The sequence below is a fragment of the Nomascus leucogenys genome, chromosome 11, assembly GCF_006542625.1.
Source record: "Nomascus leucogenys isolate Asia chromosome 11, Asia_NLE_v1, whole genome shotgun sequence".
Taxonomy (NCBI): domain Eukaryota; kingdom Metazoa; phylum Chordata; class Mammalia; order Primates; family Hylobatidae; genus Nomascus; species Nomascus leucogenys.
In genome coordinates this window covers 33,721,499-33,743,184 of record NC_044391.1, presented here as the reverse complement: position 1 = coordinate 33,743,184, position 21,686 = coordinate 33,721,499, and positions in this window count along the sequence as shown.

Sequence of the window (21,686 nt, the reverse complement as noted above, 5' to 3'; positions counted from 1 at the left end):
CATAAAAATGATTTACTACTATGGAGAATAAAACATTAAATTGTCTTCATATTAAAAATAGATTTCATAATAAGAATGTTGTATTATATTGCATTGAATAAAAGAAAACTGGAATCTAACCTTTAAATGACTTATTAAATATCTCTATGCAAAACAAACATAGACTGCTTACATGATAAATACAGAAGTGAACATCATCAAGGCCTAAGCTGACACTGGGGTTAAGTTTTGAATTCAGAAGATTGAAATTTTGATTTAAACTCAGATGAGATTTTATACCTGAAAAGATTGTTTTTAAAAATGAAAGGGCTTTTCACTTACTGATTTTTCAGTTTTAAAGAATACAATTCTTTGTCACATATGTTGCTAGTATTTTTTTCTCAGTTATTATTGCTACTTGATGTGATTTCACTTATGATACAGGTGAAATAACATGTGCAAGCAATAGAAACAAAGTACAAAGCAAAAAGCAAGGATGGGGGTGGTAAGTATAGGCACAGCTGACTTCTGATAAGGCTGAAACCAGAGAAGTGAACCTTACCAGGACTACTTTTCCCCATATAACTCATGCTTGAATGAAGCCTTTCAAGCACGTGTATTTTCTCTTAAGGCATAGCACAGTCTCGTACTTAGGAACACTAGAGAGCACTTGAGCATCATGCCTAGGGGTCATTTTTTAAATTATACTTTAAGTTCTGGGATACATGGGCAGAACGTGCAGTTTTGTTACATAGGTATGTATGTGTCATGGTGGTTTGCTGCACTCAACAACCTGTCATCTACATTATGTATTTCTACTAATGCTATCCCTCCCCTAGCACCCCACCCCTGACAGGCCCCAGTGTGTGATGTTCCCCTCCCTGTGTCCATGTGTTCTCATTGTTCAACTCCCACTTATGAGTGAGAACATGCGCTGTAAGGTTTTCTGTTTCTGTGTTAGTTTGCTGAGAATGATGGTTTCCAGACTCCTCCATGTCCCTGCAAATGACATAAACTCATCCTTTTTTATGGCTGCGTAGTATTCCATGGTGCATATGTGCCATATTTTCCTTATCCAGTCTATCATTGATGGGCATTAGGGTTTGTTCCAAGTCTTTCCTATTGTGAATAGTGCTTCAGTAAACATACGTGTGCATGTATCTTTATAGTAGAATGATTTATAATCCTTTGGGTATACACCCAGTAATGGGATTGCTGAGTCAAATGGTATTTCTCTGGTTCTAGATCCTTGAGGAATCACCACACTGTCTTCCACGATGGTTGAACTAATTTACACTCCCACCAACAGTGTAAAAGTGTTCCTATTTCTCCACATCCTCTCCAGCATGTGTTGTTTCCTGATTTTTTAATGATCACCATTCTAACTAGTGTGAGATGGTATCTCTTGTGGTTTTGACTTGCATTTCTCTAACGGTCAGTGATGATGGGATTTTTTTCATATGTTTGTTGGCCGCATAAATGTCTTCTTCTGAGAAGTGTCTGTTCATATCCTTTGTCCCCTTTTCGATGTTTTTTTCTTCTTGTAAATTTGTTTAAGTTCGTTATAGATTCTGGATATTAGCCCTTTGTCAGATGGATAGATTGCAAAAGTTTTCTCCCATTCTGCAAGTTGCCCATTCACTCTGATGATAGTTTCTTTTGCTGTGCAGAAGCTCTTTAGTTTAATTAGATCCCATTTGTCAATTTTGGCTTTTGTTGCCATTGCTTTGAGTGTTTTAGTCATGAAGTCTTTGCCCATGCCTATGTCCTGAATGGTATTGCCTAGGTTTTCTTCCAGGATTTTTATGGTTTTAGGTCTTACGTTTAAGTCTTTAATCCATCTTGAGTTAATTTTTGTATAAGATGTAAGGAAGGGGTCCAGTTTCAGTTTTCTGCATATGGCTAGCCACTTTTCCCAACGCCATATATTAAATAGATAATCCTTTCTCCATTGCTTGTTTTTGTCAGGTTTGTCAAAAATCAGATGGTTGTAGATGTGTGGCATTATTTCTGAGGCCTCTGTTCTGTTCCATTGGTCTATATATCTGTTTAGGTACCAGTACCATGCTGTTTTGGTTACTGTAGCTTTGTAGTACAGTTTGAAGTCAGGTAGCATGATGCCTTCAGCTTTGTTCTTTTTGCTAAGCATTGTCTTGGCTATATGGGCTCTTTTTTTGGTTCTATATGAAATTTAAATTAGTTTTTTCCAATTCTGTAAAGAAAATGTTAGTTTAATGGGGATAGCGTTGAATCTATAAATTACTTTGGGCAGTATGGCCACTTTCATGATATTGATTCTTCCTATCCATGAGTATGGAACGTTTTTCCATTTGTCTATTTCCTATCTTATTTCCTTGAGTAGTGGTTTGTAGTTCTTTTTGAAGAACTTCACATCCCTTGTAAGTTGTATTCCCAGGTATTTTATTCTCTTTGTAGCAATTGTGAATGGGAGTTCACTCATGATTTGGCTCTCTTTTTGTTTATTATTGGTGTATAGGAACACTTGTGATTTTTGCACATTGATTTTGTATCATGAGACTTTGCTGAAGTTGCTTATCAGCTTAAGGAGATTTGGGGCTGAGATGATGGGGTTTTCTAAATATACAATCATGTCATCTGCAAACAGAGAAAATTTGTCTCCCTCTCTTCCTACTTGAGTACCCTTTATTTCTTTCTCTCGCCTGATTGCCCTGGCCAGAACTTCCAATACTATTTTGAATAGGAATGGTGAGAGAGGGCATCCTTGTCTTGTGCCAGTTTTCAAAGGGAATGCTTCCAGCATTTGCCCGTTCAGTATGATATCGTTGTGGGTTTGTCATGAACAGGTCTTGTTATTTTGAGATAAGTTCCATCAATACCTAGTTTATTGAGAATTTTTAGCATGAAGGGGTGTTTATTTTATAGAAGGCCTTTTCTGCACATATTGAGATAATCATGTGGTTTTTGTCATTGGTTCTGTTTATGTGATGGGTTATGTTTACTGATTTGCATATGTTGAACCAGCCTTTTATCCCAGGGATAAGGCTGACTTGATCATGGTGGATAAGCTTTTTGATGTGCTGCTGGATTTGGTTTGCCAGAATTTTATTGAGGATTTTCACATCGATGTTCATCAGGGATATTGGCCTGAAAGTTTCTTTTTCTGTTGTGTCTCTGCCAGGTTTTGGAATCAGGATGATGCTGACCTCATAAAATGAGTTAGGGAGGAGTCCCTATTTTTCTGTTGTTTGGAATACTTTCAGAAGGAATGGTACCAACTCCTCTTTGAATCTCTAGTAGAATTCAGCTGTGAATTTGTCTAATCTTGGGCTTTTTTTAGTTGGTAGGCTATTAATTACTGCCTCAATGTCAGAACTTGTTATTGGTCTATTCAGGGACTTGACTTCTTCCTGGTTTAGTCTTGGGAGGGTGTATGTGTCCAGGAATTTATCCATTTCTTCTAGATTTTCTAGTTTATTTACGTAGCAGTATTTATAGTATTCTCTGATGGTAGTTTGTATGTCCATGGAACCAGTGGTGATATCCCCTTTATCATTTTTTATTGTGGCTATTTGATTCTTCTATGTTTTCTTCTTTATTATTCTGGCTAGTGGTCTATCTATTTTGTTAATCTTTTCAAAAAAACAGCTCCTTCATTCATTGATTTTTTTGAAGGGTTTTTCGTGTCTCTATCTCTTTCAGTTCTGCTCTGATCTTAGTTATTTCTTGTCTTCTGCCAGTTTTTGGATTTGTTTGCTCTTGCTTCTCTGGTTCTTTCAATTGTGATGTTATGGTGTCGATTTTAGATCTTTCCTGCTTCTCCTGTGGGCATTTAGTGCTATAAATTTCCCTCTAAACACTGCTTTAGCTGTGTCCCAGAGATTCTGGTACATTGTGTCTTTGTTCTTATTGGTTTCAAAGAACTTATTTATTTCTGCCTTAAGTTTGTTATTTACCCAGAGGTCATTCAGGAGCAGGTTGTTCAGTTTCCATGTAGTTGTGTGGTTTTGACTCATTCTTAATCCTGAGTTCTAATTTGATCGCACTGTGGTCTGAGAGACGATTTGTTATGAGTTCTGTTCTTTTGCATTTGCTAAGGAGTGTTTTACTTCCAATTATGTTTAGAATAAGTGCAATGTGGTGCTGAGAAGAATGTATCTTCTGTTGATTTGGGGTGGAGAGTTCTGTAGATGTCTATTAGGTCTGCTTGGTCGAGAGCTGAGTTCAAGTCCCGAATATCCTTGTTAATTTTCTGTGTCATTGATCTGTCTAATGTTGACAGTGGGGTGTTAAAGTATCCCACTATTATTGTGTGGGAGTCTAAGTCTCTTTGTAGGTCTCTAAGAACATACTCTATGAATCTCAGTTCTCCTGCATTGGTTGCATATATATTTAGGATATTTAGCTCTTCTTGTTGCACTGATTCCTTTATCATTATGTAATGCCCTTCTTTGTCTTTTTTGATCTTTGTTGGTTTAAAGTCTGTTTTATCAGAGACTAGGATTGCAAGCTGTGTTTTTTTTTTTTTTTTCTGCTTTCCATTTGCTTGGTAAATATTCCTCCATCCCTTTATTTTGAGCCTATGTGTGTCTTTGCATGTGAGATGGGTCTCCTGAATACAGCACACCAATGAGTCTTGACTCTTTATCCAATTTGCCGGTCTATGACTTTTTATGGGGGCATTTAGCACATTTACATTTAAGGTTAATATTGTTATATGTGAATTTGATCCTGTCATTATGATGCTAGCTGGTCATTTTGCCCATTAGTTGATGCAGTTTCTTCATAGTATTGATAGTCTTTACTATTTGGTATGTTTTTGCAGTGGTTGGTACTGGGTTTTCCTTTCCATATTTAGTGCTTCCTTCAGGAATCCTTGTAGGGCAGGCCTGGTGGTGACAAAATCAGCATTTGCTTGTCTGTAAAGGACTTTATTTCTCCTTTGCTTATGAAGCTTAGTTTGGCTAGATATGAAATTCTGGGTTGAAAATTCTTTTCTTTAAGAATGTTAAATATTGGCCCACTTAGGGTCATCTTAAACAGCAAAATCACCCCCCCCCCCGCAAAAGAACAAACATGTGGTACTAAATAGACTGTGTAAAAAATGACACTTGCTTATGGATGAAGGCTGAAATGAGAAGGAAGAGCATGGCCTTTTTCCACTTTAGATGGAAACCTGCACATCTATTGGGTGCACCTTTTGCAGCCAATTTGGGTGCAAATTGTGTTTCACTCTGTTTATATTCAAAATGACTCAAGAAGCAATGCAAGTCTTGATTTGAGGGTAGCAAATAAATATTAGCAAAGAGACTAATTCAGCAAATTTGTCCTCCACAAATAGTGAGGATAGACTACGCGTGGATGTGTGTATCACGTGTTTTTTTCTTTCTATGTTGTCTTCTTATCATCTAATAGAAGACATGTTAATAATTAAATTTATATCTCAGGAATTAAGTTATAGAATAGGAGAAATCATCTATCATGTTATGTGGAAGTTTAATTTTAATATGATACATATTTAGAGATTAAATATGGTTTAAGTAGGTATAAATGGGTACCAAATTGACAATTTATAGATTGTGATGGTTTCATTGCTGGATCAACTTGACTAGGCTACAGTCCCCAGTTATTTAATTAAACACTAATTTAGGTATTACATGAAGGTGTATGAAAAATGTAACTAAAGCCCCAAATCAGTTGATTTTAAGGAAGAAACATAATACTGGATAATCTTGGTGGGCCTGACTGAATCGGTTAAAAGGTCTTAAAAGCTGGGCCAAGATTTTCTCAGGAGCAGAAACTCCAGCTATAAACAGCAGTTCAATCTGTGCCTGTTGAGTTCAAGTCATTTATGGTTGGCCTTTCCGCATTGTCTCTTTTATGGACCTGCTTATACAATCATGTAAGCCAAGTCCTTGAAATACATACATACATACACACATAGTCAATCAATCTTACTGGTTCTATAATACTTTTCTTGATCTCATTCCTCCTTCCTGGGTTTCAAACAAAAACTGCTGTTCATGTTCGGTGATGGGAAGGAAAACTGGAACAAGAAGAATGGAAAAACTGGATAAAAATGTGGTTGAGGCTTTATCCACACTAATGGACATCTATTGCCCATAATCTTCCCTTATAAACCTCCTCCTAGGAAAGACTTGGAAAAAGTGGTTTTTGTTGTTTGTTTGTTTTTAATATTTTCTGATACTCTGGGTCCTTTCAATTTTAGGACTTTCTCCTGCTTAGGAAAAATTCGGGCTATTATTATTTCAGGTATTTTATCTGTTCCTTCTCTCTGCCACTGATTTACTCCTAATCTTTTTTCATGTCCTAATTAGTACTTCGATCACATTGTGCGCATCTGACACTTCATTCTGGCATGGACCTGTGGTCTTGTTGTTTCTTCAGCTGTGCACGTTGTTGAGCTTATCAGTGGCTAGCCACTACAATTCTAGCAGTTGGTCCTAAGATTAGCTGTATATGGAGCAGAGTTCTTGGCTCCATTATATGATTACCTTCCTAGCTTTTTAGGTAGTTTGCTGGAGGTGTTTGACTGAGTTTTTTCCAGTGGAATGTGGGCAGAAATGGTGTATGCTAGTCTGGAAATGGAACCTAAAAATCCTCCCACAAGATCCTTCGGCTCTCAAGCAGAGGATGTAGGCCAGGACTTCATGGTCTTAAGAAATGGTAAAATCTTGCACCCCTAAGAGACTATGATGCAACAGAACAATCAGCTTAGGACGAGGACATAAGTGAGAAGTAAACTTTTACTGTGATAAACCACTGATGCCAGGATTACTTGATACAGTAGTTAGCCTACCATAACTAATAACAACTAGTATATTCACAAGTCATAAAAAATTCCTTGTTATTTTCTCTAACCCTTTTAAAATGCCGTATGGTAATTCTTTAATGTGTACATCAAGTGTTGGACAAACTTTTTTCTTAAAGTGCCAAAGAGTAAATGCTTCAGGATTTGCAGTACATATGGTCCTCATCGTGTTACAATTCAGCTCTGCTGCTGTTGCATGAAAGGTGAAATAGACAATGCATAAACAAATAGGGGTGGTTGTGTTCTAATAAAACTTTATTTACAAAAATGGGCAGCCAGCCCATTAGTCAGTGTCTGACCCCTAATTTAGATAATTAATCTCTCTGGATTTGTTTTCATTAAAAATGTGAGGCGGCATAAATTTAACTTTTTCTGCCAAATGAATAGTGAATTCTGATACCATTTATTAAATAGTATGTCTTTTTAAAGGTATAGACTGAATATATGCCTCCAAAATTCCTATGGAGGGATTTATGCCAGTTTTAAAGTCCAGTTTTAAAGTAATGAGATGGTTTATAAATCTGTATTCAGTCCCTAAAAACTATTTTTCTATTTTTTGGTCAATAGTGGGCTGTTTTGATTTCTGTAGCTTTAAAATATGATCTAGTACCTTCTATTGCAAAACTATAATTTTGGCTTATTTTTCAAAAATTTCTTGGCTAGTCTTGTACCTTATTCTTCAAAGTTTTAGAATCAGCTTGTCATAAAATTTCCATAAAATTTTTTTGTTAGAATTTTTATTGGGATATCACTGAATGTATAAGCCTGTTTTGGAAATAGACTTTACTGTATTGAATCTTCTCATTCATAATCAAGGTATATGTCTTAACTTGGGCTGTGATAATAAAATACCATAAGCTGAATGGTTTATAACACAACAAACATTTATTTCTCTCAATTCTGGAGCCTGAGAAGTCCCACATCAAAGAACTGGCAGATCTAGTGTCTAGTGAAGACATGCTTCCTGGTTCATAGCTCTCCATCTTCTTGTTGAGTCCTCACAAGTCGGAAGGGATGAGGGAGCTCTCTGCAGTCTCTTTTATAAGGGCACTAATCCCATTTCGGAGAGCTCTGACCTTATGATCTAATTACCCGCCAAGGGCCCCACATCCTAATGTATCACTTTAGGGTTAGGGTTTCAACATAGGAATTTTGGAGAGATATATTCAGTCTATACGAGTCTATTTCTCTATTTATTCACATCTTTATATTTCACAGTTGACTATTATTGATTTCTCTATAAGTTACATACATTTATTTGCATTTCTTGTTTTTTTTTTTTCCTCGAGATGGAGTCTCGCTCTGTCACCCAGGCTGGAGTGCAGTGGCGTGATGTCAGCTCACTGCAAGCTCCGCCTCCCAGGTTCATGCCATTCTCCTGCCTCAGCCTCCCCAGTAGCTGGGATTACAGGCACCCACCACCACGCCCGGCTAATTTTTTGTATTTTTTAGTAGAGATGAGGTTTCACTGTGTTAGCCAGGATGGTCTTGATCTCCTGACCTCGTGATCTGCTCGCCTCAGCCTCCCAAAGTGCTGGGATTACAGGCATGAGCCACCGCGCCTGGCCATTTATGTGCATTTCTTATTTGATTTATTTTGAAATACTGTACTGCTGCTACTATAGTGAACTTTTTGGTATTTTATTATAATTGGTTATTAATATAATATCAGAAAGTTACATTGTGTGCTAATATTTAATTCAGATACTTTATGAACTGTTTGAATAGTTTTTCAGTTGTTTCTCTTGAAATACTATATGTGTAAACAAAGAAGGCACCCTTTCTTCCTTCCCTCCTTCCCATTCTTTATCCTTATAATCCATATCTGTGGCCACCCATTCCCTACCCAGAAATCCTCTCAGATGGGACTGTGGAGAACAATAAAGTGAGACTTTCTCAGAGAGTAGAACTAGAAGTGTCAACTTGACTAAACAAAGAACACAATTCACTTCTAGGGTAAGGATTCCATGTAGTTCTGACCCAGTAATACTTGATATGTGCCATGCAGTAGTAATTTTGTGTAATTCCCATCTCTCCCGTTACATGGCGCATTATTGCAGCCATCTTTATTTGCTTGTGTTGAGAGAAAATAATTGTTCATTAGCATATAGGTCACCAGAAAATGAGAAGCTAATTCTGGACCTCATGGAAAGGACTCCCTAATCCCTAAACAGCCTAGGCTTTAAACTGTATGCTGAAATTGAATGAGGCTTTGGAACTGCCTGGGGTTTATTTAATTTTATTCTCGCCTATTCATTCCCCCACCTTCACCATTTTTGTGAAAGTATGAATAATTTATTTTTTGTGTTTGTGGTCTTTTGGCTGTGATACATGACATACTTTCTTTGATATGTAACCTTCTTGGTCATTTGAATCTAAGTGATATATGGTCTTCAAAGATTTCTCTCTCACCAGCCTAGCTGTATGCATATTTTGAATTCTTTTTCTAGTGTTTTTAGGGTTTCTATGCTGAGAAGGTCTTTCTAGACATCTACTCCACCACAATACTGGAAAAAGAAGTCCTGATTTTTGGAATCGAATTTTAGCAATCTTTGCTTTATTATCACAGGCTTTTCTCTATTGTCAGATTTTGCTGTGGGACAATTTTCTTTTTTGTGGGACAATTTTGTTCCTTTTTAAAATTTTTCTAGTTTTGTGAGTTGAAATATAGATTAGATATTTTCAGTCTCTCTCATTTTCTAACTAATGCATTTTAGGCTACATTTTTTTCCTGTCTGTCACTTGGCTATATCTGAAGTTTTTGAAATGTAATGACCGGAATTAGTTCTAAATGAACTATTTTAATGTCCTCTTTGTCTTGAGTTACAAACCTTTTAAATGTCTAGCTTTATGCAATGTTATTATTATTCCTAGTTGTATTGCATTCAAGTGAGTGGAAGTTACTTATGCAATAGTATATAGTAATATAGTTTATATTAGTATATATATTTATATTAACATGTTAGCAAGATATAGTAATATAACAGTATACAGCAATGGTCTGACGAAATTGTATGTGTATTTGAAAATAATGTGCACTCTCTGGTTTGGGCTAAACATCTCCATACATAACTAATGGATGAAAGATCATTAAACTTTTTACCTAAATCTTCAATATTCTGACCTTTTTGTTTCAGAGAAAGAAGTAAATCTCCTATTAACATGGTTTACTTATCATTTTCTATTTGTAATATCACTTTTTGCTTTCTATATTTTGGAGTTATTTTGTTTGCTATAGCTCCTATTGTTTTGCCCAGAGATGATCCCACTGTGGCATTTCCCATGGGCTCTCTCCTCCTCCCAGCCCCACCCTTACAGGCATGTAGCCTCTTGTTTCCATCTTTTAGAATACTGTTGTCCGATGTATTACCTTCTCCCTTTAATATAATCCTGTCTTTTTCTTTTTTCAGTTGCTAGTCAATTGGAAATTCCTCTTGTTGTTTTAGGGTAGAGGTATTCCTTTTTTTAAAAAAAATAATTTGAGTAAAGAATATATACTGTAGTATATGTTCAATCTAATACGTTAAAATTTGAAATGCCTACTTATTTATTCATGCAAATATTTCAGATAAAAAATTCCTAAAAAACAGAGTTGTTTGGTCGAGGCATGTATATTTGAAATTGAGAGATAATGAAAAATTATTCTCCAGTGAGGGTATAGTCAGCCTTCTACCAAAAGAGTACACAATTGAGACCACTTCCACACATTTGTCATTAGTGATTGATATAAATCTTTTACATATTTTCTAATCTCAAAAACATTGCATTTTATTTGCATTAATTTTGAGTTCAAGTATAAATTCCTACTTGTACACTTTGATTAAAAGTGATATCTGGTTGGGCACAGTGGCTAATGCCTATAATCTGAGAACTTTAGGAAGCTGAGGCAGGAGGACCACTGGAGCCTTGCAGCTTGAACTGCGGTAACATAGTGAAATCCCATCTCTACAAAAAATTAAAAAAAAAAATTAGCTGGGAATGGTGGCATGTACCTGTAGTCCCAGCTACTTGGGAAACTGAAGTGGGAGGACTGCTTGAGTCTGGGAGTTTGAGGCTGCAGTAAGCTGTGATTGTGTCACTGTACTCCGTCTAGGTGACAGAGCAAGACCCTGTCTCAAAAATAAAAGTTTAAAAATTGATCTCTAAAATAAACGGATTGAATTACAAAGGGTGAGTTTGTGTTAGTCTTTTCTTTCAAAAAACTTAATCATAAGATTATAAACTTATGAGTAAGCTAAGAGTAGGCCAAATAATCAGATGATTACATTACCTATGACATGAAATAGAAAATACTGCTCATAAAAAGAATAAACAAATGTTTACTGGGCTGCCTTAATGTTTCAACTTTTCAGCCACAAAATAACTTAGACTTTCAAAATAAAGAAAGATATCTGTTATGTTTACACTAGGCTGAGTCCCAGTTAATTCTGGATACAGCCAACTGGACTGGGTAAATGTCTCTTCAACTCAACTGGAATACTGTTAGAATGAACTGTCTAAACATTTAAATAGGTAGTTTGTAAAAAAATTTAAAGTGGTAGGTTGCTGCCAGTATTTTATCTACAGCTCCAGATAAAGTAAATAAAAATGCTTACCACTGAGAGCAAGTGTCCTTGAATACTGTACTGCTACAATTGAGAAGTGAAAAGAGGATTTGAACAATGCTTCCAGCACCTAAAATCATGCTGCTTTAAAAATGCACCCTATCTAAAGTCATTTTGGCTTTCCTGTAAATCATTATGTCTGTATACTCATAACTGGTATATAAGATGGCCATTCAGGCAAGCCAGTTTTATCTTACTATTGTTTGAATTAAGATAAATATTTATGTTTTAAAAATTATATACCTTCAATAAGTCATAAAAGGATAAAAGCAGATCTAAGTTAAAACCCAGATTTGACTTGAAAAATTAAGTAAATAATAGTATAGTCTATTCCAATCAAAGCTTGGGAAATATGTCACCAATTACTTTCTGTCAGAGTTAATAGGATTAACAAAGAGAAATTATTTTATCACCTCCTTAGAGTACAGGGCTTCCCAACATTTGTCCTCATGCCATTCACAGAAAACATTTGCTCAGCCCATTAGGACAAACCAATGAGGAAGTTCCCAGTCTGAGATGACCAGCCACTCCAGGACTCACGTGGCCACCAGAGGGCTAGCACGCCTGCAACCCATTGTGGTACAATGACTGGAAAGCTCTGCTTAGACTCCTCATGATCTTCCTTACCCTGTATCCCATTCTCCCAGCCCCTCAAGATGCTATAGTTGTACTGCAGCTCTGTTCTCCATTGTAGTACTGAAATAGATAGTGAAGAATAGAAAAGGATAATGTGTAGGGGAGATAAAGGGGATGAAACAGTGTATTTTTGGCCAGTAAACTGTCTTATTTTGAGTTTGAGACTGTATACTTTCATCATTGTATCCCCTACAATCAAACACAATGCCTTGTGTATAGTTGTTGCTTATAGTTGACTGGACTGAAACTTTGGGTACCCATCACCACACCATTTTGAGTTCTTGCAATTCTAAGTGTCATAATTAGATCTTTAAATATACTTGAAAAAAGATGATAATAATTTCATAAAGGGAGATTGTGGTATTACTTACCTAATACTTTTTTGCCTTTAATAAGTCTTTTGATGATAAAAGCCAGCCTAAGTTAAAACCTAAGCAGTGCGGATCAAAAATAAAACAATGTACCATTTTCCCAACATTGTTAATGAGTTAGTTTTTAGGTTGAAAGAGCAAGTCAAAGTTTAAACCCCAAGTTGAACTAAGCCTCAGTTTTTAAACTGTAAAAAGGAAAATAGCAATAATAGTACAATAGTACATACCTCCTAAGGCTGTACATATTATACAAAATAATGCCTAAAGAATGCTTGTTACAGTGCCTGACATGGAGAAATCTCTTAACATTTTATCTATTAGTACATCAACTGTATTCCATTAAACACATTAGCTCCTGAACTAACTTTTCAGTTTGTTATATCTCTTAATAGGTATTAAATAAGTTCAAAGATTATAGAGTACTACAAAGTTTTTAAAAAATATGTCAATGTATGGCTTTGTGAGCTGAACAAATTTTCCCTGATATAGATAGCACAACATGCTTTTCAAATTATCTTTTATTTCCAAGAGAATGATACATTTCTTCTTAAAAATTAATATCAAAATACATACTATTTAAATGAATTAATGTGATCATTCATACAATCTTCTTCATACATTAAAATGTGAGGTTGACTTATAGTAGTCATATATATTAAGCCTGAACTGACTTTTTAATACAACAGTAATGTAATGGCCTCCTCTTTTTGAATCATGTGACAATGCCACTATTGAAATCACTAGTGGTAAAGTAACAATATTTATATAAATAAAAAACCTTGAAAATATTAAAGATTTTTAAAAGATTCTGTAAAAATCTAATGATGTTATATGAAGTTCAAGAACAAATGTTTGAGTGATAAGTAGTTGAGTGCTATAGGAATTAATAGCCAAGATTCCCTGTTCTCATGTTTACTACGTTCTAGTATAGGTAAGTAGACAATAAACAAATAAATCAGTAGATATGTATAATATTTTACATAGTGATAGGTCCTACGGAAAAGTTAAAAGTTATGAAAAGAATACAGAATTCTATGGTTCATAAGTATTGAAAATACTCATTTCTTTTTTTTAACCAGATACAGGCTTACAAAATAGCCAGCTGTTCATAGTATTTTAGGAAGGAAAAGAAGATACTTGTTGAAGAAGGTTATGTTTTAAAAGTATGTGTGACAAATGACATAAATATTCAAATAATGCATTTTTAGGAAATCCTTTAACTTGAAAAATACACAAGTTATCCAGTAAGGACACAATTAGATAATATCAGATGCATAAAAGTTTATATTTCAGTAAAACACTCTGTGAAAAATGTGATTTAACCTTAATCTTAACTTTACATAGGTTGTTACAGGTATCAGTGTGGTCTCTGTTTAGATTTATTCTAAAATAAAAAAATGTTGACAAGTTATCAACAAGGCAGAAAACTTGAAACTTGATTTTGTTAGTTTGAGAAGGGTATTTTTTTAAATTTAAGAATTAAGTACCTTACACTTCTCAAAAGAAGACATTTATGCAGCCAACAAACATGAAAAAAAGCCCATCATCACTGGTCATCAGAGACATGCAAATCAAAACCACAATGAGAAACCATCTCACGCCAGTTAGAATGGCGATCATTAAGTCAGGAAACAGATGCTGGAGAGAATGTAGAGAAATAGGAAGCTTTTACACACTGTTGGTGGGAGTGTAAATTAGTTCAACCATTGTAGAAGACAGTGTGGTGATTCCTCAAGAATCTAGAACCGGAAATACCCTTTGACCCAGCAATCCCATTACTACAAAATATTATAAATCATTCTACTGTAAAGACACATGCACACGTATGTTTATTGCAGCACTGTTCACAATAGTAAAGACTTGGAACCAATCCAAATGCCCATCAATGATAGACTGGATAAAGAAAACATGGCACATATACACCATGGAATACTATGCAGCCATAAAAAGGATGAGTTCATGTCCTTTTCAGGGATATGGATGAAGCTGGAAACCATCATTCTCAGCAAACTAACGCAGGAACAGAAAACCAAACACTACATGTTCTCACTCATAAGTGGGAGCTGAACAATGAGAAAACATGGACACAGGGAGGGGAACATCACACACTGGGGCCTTTCATGGGGTCGGGGGCTAGGGGAGGGATAGCATTAGCAGAAATACCTAATGTAGATGATGGGTTGATGGGTGCAGCAAACCAACATGGCATGTGTATACCTATGTAACAAACCTGCACGTTCTGCATATGTATCCTAGAACTTACAGTATAAAAAATAAAAAAGAGTTAAGTATCTGAAATAGATTTGGGATTAAAATTATTTGTATTTCATCTTTTTGGGGCAACTTAAAAAATGCTATTATCAATATATTCCATTCATGAATCTGAAATTCATGAAATGAAAATAAGAAATCAATGGTTTGCAATATATCTTTTTTAAGGATTCCCTTTGAAGACAAAACATTTAAAATATATGTTAAAATGGAAAACCGTTTCTTAAAAATCAGAAATTACATTTTTCTATTGTCATTTTCAGTGCTATTTAGAAAATATAAATTTAAGCCTACATTTGCCTAGCTATAAATTACATTTCACCCATAAACCAAAGCAGTTTTGTTGAATCACACCCAGTAAGTTATCACTTGATACAGGTTCCTCATAAGATGCTATTTACAAATATGTATTTCACAACCTTTAAAAAATTCTGAAAAACCACTGATCAAGGAAACAGAAATCTACCAGGAAAAAAAAAAAAAAAAAAGCCTCACACACTTGTTAATGATTCTTCTCCCTTGAGAAACTGGCTAGGAGGAGCACATTCAGGTAATACATCTTTTCATTTTCGTTTTTCCATATTATTCTACAGAGATAATTTTGGGCACATTCCATCTAATTTCAAATCATACTACATGATAAAAGATTTTAAAAATAGTAATTAAAACACAACGTCTGACAAAAATTGTTTGAAAAAAGAAGTTGATGAAAACAAAAGTTTAAAACAAGTTTAAAACAAAAAAACTTGAGCTCAAACTTTGTGACTGGGCAACTCCTTTAAAAGTAAACATTCAGAAAAAACATTCAGAAAAAGTTCACCAAGTGTTTGAATAAGTTTAGAGGGTGACAAGTAGAGAGGGGTTGGACACGAAGTGGGCATTGAAAAAGATAGAATTGGGGGATAAAAAACATGGGCAAATAATTTTCTAAGAAAAAAGGAACAGAAAGAGCAAAGGGATAAAGGAATGAACTGTTTCCAATGAGAAAGAACTCTATTTGGTCAGGACATAGTTGAAGGGCAGTAAGAAATGATTGTGAACTGAGATTGTAGCCAGCTAATGAAAGGTTCTCAACACCAGAGTAAGAACTTGGGCTTTTTTCAGTAAAAAAGAAGGAAGTGCAGACATACCTCCTTTTATTGTGCATCACCTTATTGCATTTTGCAGATATTGTGGTTTTGATAAATTGGTTTCTTTCAATCCTGTGTCCAGCAAGTCTATGAGTGCCATTTTTTTCAACAGCATGTTCTCATTTCATGTCTCTCTCACATAATGTTCTGTAATCAGTGATCTTTGATGTTTTTGTAAGTATTTGGAGGCAGCATGAACCATACCCACGTAAGGCAGTGAATGTAATAAAAACAAGTGTGTGTTCGGACTGCTCTAGTAACCAGCTGTTCCCACATCCCTCTCTCCTTGAGACAAAATAAGATTGAAATTAGGCCAATTAATAATCCTACAATTGCCTCTAACTGTTCAAGTAAAAGGAAGAGTCACATATCTCTCAATTTCAATCAAAAGCTAGAAATAATTATACCTAGTCATCAAGAATTTCTCATCAAGGACAATCTTGGAAAGCCAAGATAGGCTGAAAGCTAGGTCTCTTGCACAAGTTGTGAATGCAAAGGCAAAGTTCTTGAAGGAAATTAAAAGTGCTATTTCCTTACTATAAGTAATTGAAAAGTGTTCCAGAAAACATGAATAAGAAAATGAAACAGCCTTATTGCCGATATGGGAATGTTTTAGTGGTCTGGATAGATCAAACCAGCCACAACATTGCCTTAAGCGAAAGCCTAATCCTGAGCAAAGCCCTAACATGCTTCAATTCTATGAAGGCTGAGAGAGATGAGGAAGCTATTGAAGAAAAGCTGGAAGCTACCAAGAGGTTCGTTAATGATGTTTAAGGAGATAAGTTGTTTCCGTAATATAAAAGTGCAAAGTGAAGCAGTAAGTGCTGATGGAGAACCTGCAGTAAGTTATCCAGAATATCTAAGATCATTGATGAAAGTGCTTACACTAAACATATTTTCAAGATAAAACCTTCTTTTACTAAAAGGTGCCATCTAAAACTTTCATAGCTAAAGGGAAGTCAATGCTTGCCTTTAAAGCTTTAAAGGACAGGCTGACTCTCTTTAGTGGTGAATGTAGCTGGTGACTTTAAGTTGAAGCCAATGCTCATTTGCCATCCTGAAAATCCTAGGACCCTTAAAACTTTTACCTACTCTGCCTGTGTTCAATAAATGGAACAGTCTGGATAATAGGACATCTGTTTACAACACAGTTCACTGAATATTTTAAGCTCATTGTTGAGACCTGCTTGGAAAAAAAAAATTCCTTTCTAAGTATTACTACTCATTGACAATGTACCTGGTCACCCAACAGCTCTGATGATGTACAAATAGATTAATGTTGTTTTCATGCCTCTTACCACAACATGCATGCTGCAGCCATGGATCAGGGAGTAAATTTGACTTTTGAATATTACTATATAAGAAATACATTTTGTAAGACCATAGCTGTCATAGGTAGTGATTCCTCTGATGGATCTGGGCAAAGTAAATTGAAACCTTCCAGAAAGGATTTGCCATTCTAGATGCCATTAAGAACATTTGTGATTCAGGGCAAGAGGTCTAAACATGAACATTAACAAGAGTTTGAAAAGAAGTTGATTTCAACTCTCATGGATAATTTTGAGGGGTTCATGACTTCGGTGAAGGAAGTCACAGCAGATGTGGAAATAACAAGAGAACTAAAATTTAGCAATGGAGTCTGTAGATGTGACTGAATTGCTACAACTTGACGCCAAAACTTGAACAGATGAGGAATTGTTTCTTATGAATGAGCTAAGAAAGTGGTTTCTTGAGTTGGAATCTACTGGTGAAGATGCTGAGACCATTGCTGAAATGACAATAAAGAATTTAGAAAATTATTTAAACATGGTTGATAAAGCAGAGGCAGGGTTTGAGAGGACTGGCTCCAATTTTGAAAAAAGACCTACCATTGGCAAAATGCTATCAAAACAGCATCACATGCTAGAGAAATCTTTCATGAAAGGACAAGGCAATAGATGTGATAAACTTCATCGTTGTCTTAAGAAATTGCCATAGCCACCCCAACTTTAGTAACCACTACATGGATCTATCAGCAAACAACATGCAGACAAGATCCTCTGCCAGCAAAAGGAGTACAAACTTCTGAACGTTCAGATGATTGTTAACATTTTTTAGCAATAGTGTGTGTGTGTGTGTGTGTGTATGTGTGTGTATGTATGTATATATTTTATATGGGGTCTCGCCATGTTGACCAGTTTGGTCTTGAACTTCTGGGCTCAGGTGATCCTCCCACCTTGGCCTCTGAAAGTGCTGGGATTACAGGTGTGAGCCACTGCACACAGCCTATTTTTATTAAGGCATATATATTGTGTTTTTCGACATAATGCTATTGCATACTTAATAGACTACAGTATGATGTAAACATAACTTTCATATGCACTGGGAAACCAAGAAAAGGTGTGTAACTTGCTTTATTATATCACTTTGTCAATATGGTGTGGAACCAAACCTGCAGTATATCCAAGGTATGTCTATAATATCAAGGGAAATTTCACATACGAGATAAATTCTAGAGACATTACAGAGGTAGAATGGATAAAGCTTGAGTACTGATTGGAAGTTAAGTGAATGAAAAAAAGAAATCAAAGATAATGTTAAAGTGGAGTTCAGGTAAGGACTATAAGGATGAAAAGGATTAAAGGTAAAAGATTTTCAGTATCTACACTGATTTGTTTATGTCAGGGAAATTTCAAAAGCATAGCCAAAATACATGAGTGATACAAATTTTATTTTTCATGCTGAAATTTTTTTACAAATTTTATTGCATCATACACAACTACAAGAGTAACAGTTACAACTGAATTAAAAAAATAGCATTTTGGGGGCATTTCTATTTGTTTGCTACTATCATAAGCATGTTTTGTTACATGAACAGCAATAATAATTACAATTACAGAACTGCTCAATTCATAAATGTAGTAAGTGTGTCATGATGGAGGCTACTACATAATATAAACAGTTAAGTGCCCAAACATATTTTCATATTCTATATTATTTATTATATAACTAGAATCAAAGATTAGAATCTAGGTAATACCATCATTCAAATATCTGACTAAGTCAATCAAGTGAGCAAGCACGTCAAATCATTTTCCAAAATCTGTTATAGTTTAGTTCTAACGAAAAATATAAGATGAAACATACAAGGCATGGCTTGTTAATAATTTATGCCTAAAACCATTATATAATAAAAATCTGCATCTTTTGCAACTTGGCATTTGTTTCATCTGACACAATGATAAAAAAGATGAATAGTACTATCAGCACTTGAAATTACCCAACTACAGCTGATATAGTACCTCCCAGACTTCTAGTTTCTAAAATTCTGGGGGAAGTGGGACAATTTGAACTATAACAGTCTACATGGTAGTAATATTACCTTTTGGCCATTGGCTCAATACTAATCCTTTTTTGTTAATATACAAAATATGCTGAAATCATATCTCTTAAAACACATTTCAATTAATGTAATTAAAAACAGAAGGGTAACAGCTTCCTTTTAGAAGACTTAGATTTAGTTATGAAAATTTGCCATATTTGTTAACAGAACACTTTTAGGGTCAAATATAGATCATACTATATTTTTCAATTTAGAATCTGTGATAAATACTTGTACGAATAACTATAAACACAACCAAATTAGTTTTAAAAATGTAAATTACCATTTTTATCTCCTTAGTAACTTTAATTACTTGATTTTATCCAATTTAAGGACAAACTTCAAAAATCCACTGTGAAATTTGTATTCTGACTAAGCACAAAAGTACACAAATATTAGTTCTAGTCAGAAATTTCAGCTGACAAGTGAAAATCTCACTTTGAAAGTAGATCTGGGACACGGAAGTTAAATTTTTGATCTAAACACATCATAAATATATTGTTGTAATGTAAAAATAATTTTTTAAAAGAAATGTTTAACAGTCTTTTTACTCTACCATCTCAAACATGTAAAATTTTTCCCTAAAATAAAATAGTCTTAAGATAAACATCTCATCTGAAACCCAATTTTATAAAATAGAATAAAACTAATTACTCTTACATGTACTTGAGCCAAGTAGTTGCTGCTTCCAGATGTGAGCTAAAAATCATGACCTAATGACATTATGGTAAGCAACCTTTTGCTTATAACCCTAGTAACCTGAAATTCAACTCGTATTGCTTATCAAAGACCCATATGTATTTGTAAATTTAAAAATTTACATCTTTTAAAAAGTACCTAACAAACTATTTTCTTAAATAAAATATAATTATTATATAAAGAACTGTTTATTCTAAGAACTTCAAAAGACAAACAAAATGGGGTGCGGGAGAGTTGGGCACATGCCCTCCAAGAAAATATCTAGAATTATATCACAATAATAAGGCTAAGAACCATGACGGATTTATTAGGCTAAAGTTTCAAGTCTCCTAATATGTTACTTTAATTGTGTTTTTGATGGTCTCCTACCTATTTGAACATTGCAGTGTCCTTTCCAAACTGCAAATCAGACAATCTGAAGTGTGCTATATTTTATTGTAATTTTCTTAGAGAAAATAATTGCTTCACTGGCCTAACAAAAAAGGCACAGAAAAACTGTACACAAATAAAATATAGCCATTTAAATGTTCCATACTTAAGATGGTTATTCAGTAATTTCAAACAATTTATGTGGTATCTAATATTTTCATACTATTCTTATTTCAAATCTCAAATACATTAATCTCTATTATTTATAAATAATTTCCTTAGACAATGGATCAGTTTTACCTTTATTGGAATGATGAAGGGGTACTACATTTTAACAGAAAATTAAGCTAAAGATTATGTTCCAAAGCATTTTATGTGTTCATTCTCCATTTAAAATATTTTAGAAAACAATGCTACCAAAATCTTAGTCCAGCAGTATTAGTTTGATTGTCACTACTATTTGAACTTTTTTTTTTTTTTGAGACGGAGTCTCGCTCTGTCGCCCAGGCTGGAGTGCAGTGGCGCAATCTTGGCTCACTGCAAGCTCCGCCTCCCGGGTTCACGCCATTCTCCTGCCTCAGCCTCTCCGAGCCCGCCACCACGCCCGGCTAATTTTTTTGTATTTTTAGTAGAGACGGGGTTTCACCGTGGTCTAGATCTCCTGACCTCGTGATCCGCCCGCCTCGGCCTCCCAAAGTGCTGGGATTACAAGCGTGAGCCACCGCGCCGGGCCCGATTTGAACTTTTTAATCATACCAATCTGAGTCAGCAGGGATTTCCAATATATATTTTAAACGATAGAACACAGATATGGGAGACAGAAACTTGGTCTGGCTCCAATTGTACTACTTAGTTAAGTATGTAATCTTCAGCCAGTCCCTCAACTTCTTCACGCCTTTCCTTCCTCTTCTAAAAGATAAGGAGCCTATCACTCTCCTTTGTTGGCCTCATGGAACTGTGAGAAATCACGTAAGAAAAACATAGGAAAGAACTCTAAAAAGGGCCAATGTGCTATCAACATACAGAGGTTTGTTATAGTACTGGATTTTATTAGAATGACCAGTCTACTAGGGTGTAACTTAAAGTTATTCCAGGAAGTATCAGAAAAATGTCTGTAACATATCTTTACCATGTCCTCTGGATAGGGTCTGAGAGCAGTTTAGAAAAGTGTATTAATACGTATCCTATTCCTATGGAAAAAAGCACATTGGACATTGACCTAAGAAAAGCTAAAAGCCTCATTCACTCTTTCTAGATGTTTTATGGCTATACTTCTGCTTCACCTGAATGTGTGTTTGTAGTTTTATTAATTTACAGCCTGTTTTGTTCTAGGCTTATTCTGACAGTTACTTAACTCTCTCTGAAAGTAGCCACATGCCATCTTTATTTCTCTTCTATCTTTTTACTTGTTTCAAATTCTTGTTTTTTTTCCTGACTCAAATTCCATTAAAACTA